Source organism: Fragaria vesca, linkage group LG7 (assembly GCF_000184155.1).
Source record: "Fragaria vesca subsp. vesca linkage group LG7, FraVesHawaii_1.0, whole genome shotgun sequence".
NCBI classification, from domain to species: Eukaryota; Viridiplantae; Streptophyta; class Magnoliopsida; order Rosales; family Rosaceae; genus Fragaria; species Fragaria vesca.
Genome location: NC_020497.1, coordinates 6751835 through 6758201, shown reverse-complemented (window position 1 = coordinate 6758201; position 6367 = coordinate 6751835). Strand labels below are relative to the sequence as shown.

The window sequence follows — 6367 nt, the reverse complement described above, 5'->3', positions numbered from 1 at the left end:
AGAAATATTATGTGAGTTTTATTTAAAACCACTCTTCAAAATTAGGTGTATATGAAAATCCCCCTATCTTGACCTCTCTCAATATCTGTATAGAATTAGCCAAACCCTCAATTGTGCTATTAGTTACGTCTTTTTCTCCCTCAATATCATCTAAGGTGGGGTGGATTTCATGAATTGTGTGTTCAAAATCCAGACCAAGAACCAAGCACAGAGATTTTAGTATGTTCATGTGGTCCATTATCAGCTTCAAACGGTTCCTCTGCATGGTATGAATAGAATAAAGAGTCAAGCAGCTTCAACTTATTAGGAGGGAAACAACTTTAGGCGGACCTACATTTAAGATAAGTGGACACATCGCAACTATAGCCAATTTATTGCAAATTTCATCTCTAGTCTGGACCTCCTTCAAGAATAGAGTAGACACGGAGGACCCCTAAATATGTGAACAAAACCATTGGAATCTTTAGTCTGGACCTCCTTCAAGAATCTTTAGTCACTCACATGTGGTGGTTCTCCCCTAGTGCAGCACATATGTCTACAAACTCTGCTTTACAATTAGCAATTGCTTGCTGCAGTTGAGCTTTACACTGTTCTGCCTCATCAACTTTTGTCCTACACACCTCCACGCACGCCTGCTCTATTTTTAGAAGCATTGTATCCCTTTCACCACTAGGCACTCCAACTTCATCCCATATTTTCTGAATTCAAAACAAGCAGGCAAAATAATGTTGAAGAACATTTAAAAGTATTTCAGGTGATTCATAATTCAATTGTTCACTCTCAAATAAGAAAAGTCTAAAATGTCAACATGGGTGTGAGTGTGTGACTGTCATTATCAAATAAGAAAAGTCTTAACATTTCCAGGAAGTTAGAAGAGGTCATGCATCTTCTGGTTTGACCTCTTCTAACGCTCTTCAGCAATCCTCATACTCCGAATCAATGTCGGAATCTTTATACGCCATTAAGCGCAGCTTCAACATCCTGTGAATTCTCGACGCAAATTGTTTTGGCTCATCAAGGCTGAAACCAGATGACAACAGAGCTGTCTCAAACAGAAGCAGCACGAGTTCCTTCTTCATGGACTCGACATTTTTGTCAGCTTCAACAATCTTCCTCAACTCCTCCATGATATCATTATCAGGGTTAATCTCCATGGTCTTCTTTCCTGCATGATCCTTCAATTCTTCCTCTCCATATTCACCAGTCACCAAGCCACAAGGAGAATCCAAACTTCCATCAGATACAACCTGGCAAAGTGTCCTTTATCATCTTGCAAAGACTCTCAAAAGACTTCTTTTTCGCCACTTTCTTCTGCTTCTCTTTCTCGGTCTTATCATCGAGCTTCAGACCTTCCTTTGTAGCTGCCACAATCTTTTTCCAACCGTACTTGTCAACTGCTGCATGTGCCACCATGGACTGATATTGAGGCCCTTTCTCCTTGATGAGTAGCCGAGTTCTATACTGGCTTCCTGCTCTCACCTTCTGAACATCCTTTGCTCGGGTTGCATATCCCTTCAAGCTTGCAAGCTCCTCATCGCTCATGGTGGAGTGATATCGAAGAAGATCAGCCAATTTGGCTCTATATCGGTTGTCTTCATGAATCCCCAACTCCAATTTCCTGGAGAATGCCTGATAAAATTGGATATAATCTTGTTTCCTCTCCGCAATCTCATAGAACATTTCAAAGCACTTTTGCACAAGGCTATCCCTAATCACCTGCAAAATATTCTTGTTCTGTTGAAGCATCTCATCATGAGAAATGTTGAGTGGCAAGTCATCAGAGTCAACAACACCCCTGACAAATCCAAGGTACTCCGGAATGAGCTCCTCACAGTTATCCATAATGAACATCCTCCTGAGATAAAGCTTAATGTTGCTCTTCTTCATCGACTCCAATAGCAATGGAGCCCTATTTGGAACAAACAGGATGGCATTGAATTGAAGCTGGCCTTCAACAGAGAAATGCTTCACTCCAATGTAATCCTCCCAATCATATGCCAAGCTCTTGAAGAATGAAACATACTCATCCTTGGTAGTCTCCTCGGGCTTGCGCAGCCAGATAGGTTTCTTGTTGATGAGTTCCCACTCGCAAGAAACCTCACTCCAGAAGTAGATGGGATAGCTGATGAATTTGGAATGCTTCTTCACAAGATCTTTAATCATCATCTCTTCCAAGTATTCCAACTGCTCATTCACAACATAACAAAGAATAAATCAGTAAACCATTCAATCATTTATTTATTTATTTATAAAAAATTAATAATAAAGATAAACCTTTATTCAATCATATGGAAACATCGTTCACAAACTGATCGATTGGTTTTATATATTCACCTGGTCCTCCTTGAGAAAGAGGGTAATTTTGTTACCCCTTCCAAGCTGCTCACCATCGACATCCCTTGTCACAGTGAAGGAATCATCATCAGCTTGTGATTCCCAAATGTATTGTTGATCGTCATTGTGCTTTGTAGTCACAATGACCTTTTGCGCGGCAAGAAATGCCGAGCAAAAACCAACACCAAACCTTCTGACGTCCTTGCTCACATCAGACGCTCTGGCTCTGGATGCCAGTGCCTCCGTAAACTCCATGGTCGCCGACCTTGTACCCAAGTTGTTCACCAAATCTACATAGACTACGAATATATTTGATTTACAATCACCTTTATAAATCGCAAAAAGGTTATTTAGTTTGGTACAGCTAGTTAGATACTTGTTTTACTTTTTATATCATCAATCCAACATATAATTAGAAGCTACACCTTTTACTGTATGTAAATTGTGAAGCCAAAAGACATATGATCCTTTGTTGACACTTATGATTAATGGCAAAAACTTATTACTTAGGACTAACGTTCTTTCAAGTGTGATAGTATTTATAAGTTGAATTATTGTAGCAGAACTCATGAAGCATAGTTATTATCTTATGGGATCAACTAGTTACCTAGAGACAGTGATTCTTGATTAATCATTTGATGGACAATTTCAACAACGAATTTCACAAAGTCATTAATCTCCTGATTAAATATTTAATGGAAAATTTCAACAGAAGATTACAACACAACTATTAGCTAATGATATTTGTTAACCATATACTTCAATTTGGTTATGTTCTTTTTCAGTAAAACATAGAACAGCAGGATACAATTAAGTCATGACTAAAATGAAATCAAAGTTTTGTAATGACCTGCTTTGGTCATGCCAATGCCGCTATCAATGATGGAGAGGGTATTGTTGGTCTTATCAGGGACGAGTCTGATGTAGAGTTCCGGTTGAGCATCAAGCTTGCTCGGATCCGTAAGGCTCTCAACTCTAATTTTGTCCAAGGCCTAAAAAGTACAACACCAAATCCCATTAGTCTCAAAATTGTACCAATCTACATCCTAAACAAAACGAGGGGAAAATCGACTGAAAAATTATAACAGAGAAAGAGAGATATATAGGAGACTTGCTTCATTGGAAATCCTGATAAGCATGCGAAGGAAAAATTCTTTGTCTTCTAGTCGACGGTCTTGATGATCAAACTAAGAAGCTCTTTGATCTTCACGTGAAATGCGAATGTCTCGGAATCACCAATGTTAACATCAACCATTGTAGATCGATTGTGAGATCAGAAAGCGAAATTGCACGGTTTCAATTTGGGATTAGGGTTTTCAGAGCATATATAGACGTAGTAAAGAGGAACTGAAGTGTTTTTGCGACTTCCCGCCCACTATTAGGGTTTTTTGAACCTTTTGAGTTTCGATGATGATTAATATTATTATTATTATTATTATTATTATTATTAAGATGCAATGCTGAGAAATTTGGTTTATTAGTACCTCCTTAATTAATTACTCAAATACTAATAATAAAAAAATAAAACAGAAGCCGATTGGTATTAATTTGTACAACAATTAATAGAAAAGATACATATATATGCAGTGCATAGAATATTGATTTGATACAAAAATTAATAGAAAAGATACCGATGCAGTTGATTAACCAGAATTCTAAGACAAAATTGCATCCCGCTCTTGAATAAAAGCAAAACCTTCAATTACAAAATAAAAACGTTAAACTAATTAATTTTTTTTTAAAAAAAAAAAACATGCATGCATTTTAGATGACAGTGCCTAATGCCTTTAAGCAAATGAAAAATAAATTAAAAAAAATGTATCAAGAAAACGAAAATATATATCTAACGAAAACAAAAAAGATAACATGTGGACTAAAATTTAACAACATAAAGGCGAATTATATAAATTTAGGGTGCTAGTTTTAAATAATTAATATTTTGAACTAAAATTAAGCCATAAAAGGCTAGGTTTCTTTAAAATTTGGGGTGGGCTACACCGTGTGTAGGTACGCCTTTGTGTATATATAGTGGAAAAATACTTGGAAGGTCATATCATCCCAACTTAGAATACCTAACTATATCATCCCAACTTAGACAAATTTGGTTAAACAAGTCTATCCTCTAATGACCATCGAGTTCAGCTTACATACTTCGACGAATCTCACCTTCAAGTACGAACATACATTTGGTTTTTGTAAGGCTTGTTGGAGCATGGGAGTGAAGGCTGTGTTGGTCCCCGTAACATGTCAAAGGTGGTAATCCTCGGTTCGGGGTCGAGTATTGGTGGCGGTGGCAATGCAAAGGTGCAAACGGTTGGAAAAATACCTAACACTAACCCTAAGTTACTGGGAAGGGTTAGGGTAGGGGCAATAGCATTGACTGGTCCTTCTGCAAATAAGGCACCGGTGGTAACCTTTTACAGTCCATGTAACCACATTCACTTTTTCCTTACCTGGGATTTCAACGGCAAATTTGGCAGTTCAACTGAACTCGTTCCGTGCTCTGATGATGAGTTTTGATCTGGGGAAGAAGATGGAAAAAGCCTTATCTAGTAGTGAGATGATTATGACTAAGGTAGTCTCTAAGGTTAAGTGAAATACAGGTATGGAAGTTGGGGGTTTCAGTAAGAGAAGACAAGTGATGAGGTGAGTCCCATCCCAGATTCTTTAGAAGTCTCTTTCTCATTGAAAATGACCCTGCCTCATTAGCACGAGGTTCTGTTGATCTCTCCGGCAAAGAATATTAAGGTAGGTTGTCCAATTGGCTATTAAAGTAAGGAAAAACGAGGATGTCAGGTCATGGAAACTTTGAACTTCTAGACCGGGTCCAAAGAAAGCAAAGAGGAACTTCGGAGCTCGTAGAGTTTTGACATTGACTGAGGGTGAGTGCTCAGGAGCTCCACCGGTGATCAAGGAGGTTTTGAGTCCGTTTTCTAGCCTCCTAGATAAGGAGGCTTCTCGGGAGTAGTTGATCTTTGCTTTTGCATAATAAGTTGAATGATTCTAACCACTATTGTTTACTATTCAAAATATTTATTTTAGGGTTAGCAACATTAAGATGGCTTGAGTTGCTTAGGTTATTTTGCTTGAGTTTCATAGGTTGTTTTGCATGATTCGTTTTAGGTAGCTCACGAGGGTGAGTTATATTCATATTGTTTTCCTACATTCTTTTTATCAATTAAATGATTTTTACATCATTCTAAAAAAATAAATTAAATGACTATTACGTCATTCATAAAAATAAAGGAGAAAGACAAACCAAAAATATATCTCTAATAGTCTCTCCTAAGTAAGTTAAAGGTTATAAGTTCAACTCACGAAAAACTAGTTGTATCATTAATTTGAGTTATTTACCCACTCAAATATATATATATATATATATATATATAAATCTCTACTACTTCAATAAACTGAAGCTCTCAAAACTTCATCAAATTGTGTTTTACCAGTTATATTAAAATAAATAAATCACTTAAAATGATTATCCTATAAGAAAAAAACATAAATGAAAAAGAAAAAGAGTGGTGACTTATAAACTTCCACATTTTTCTTCTATTCACCTATAACACATACATCGCACGGATATGATGTGTGTCATGGGCCGACTTTCTAAGCAGCGAAACTTGACATGTGTCGCGCTAAGGTTACTCCTAACCTAGGCCAACCTGTTTTGTTATCCTTCTCTAATAGCCTATTTTCTTTTCATGTGCGTCTTCCGTGTCAGTTTGACCCTTCTCACTCAATCCCCTTGTGTCATGGTTGTCTCCTAGACACTCGCCCAATCAATAGGCTTCCTTGTCAACCCGGCTTGTGCTAAACCATCACTGACCAGCGTGTAACTCACACCTTGTGGCAAGTGGCATGACAACACACCGAGACCTAGTTGGCCTGCACCTTCACACCTTGGGTCATCCCTCTAAGAGCTTGCCCACCTTTCTTACCTCGAGGGCATGTCAGCGAGGTTCGCCACCATGGTTCACCTTTTGCATCGTATCCTAGCACATGTCCAGCTTGCCAGCATCTTGCTTTAACA

At 37.9% G+C, this 6367-nt stretch overlaps 1 pseudogene; it reads right to left on the bottom strand.

Moving 5' to 3' along the window:
• Nucleotides 1-914: 914 nt before the first annotated feature.
• LOC101296618 lies at nucleotides 915-3589 on the bottom strand (annotated as a pseudogene).
• Between the last annotated feature and the right edge of the window lie 2778 nt (nucleotides 3590-6367).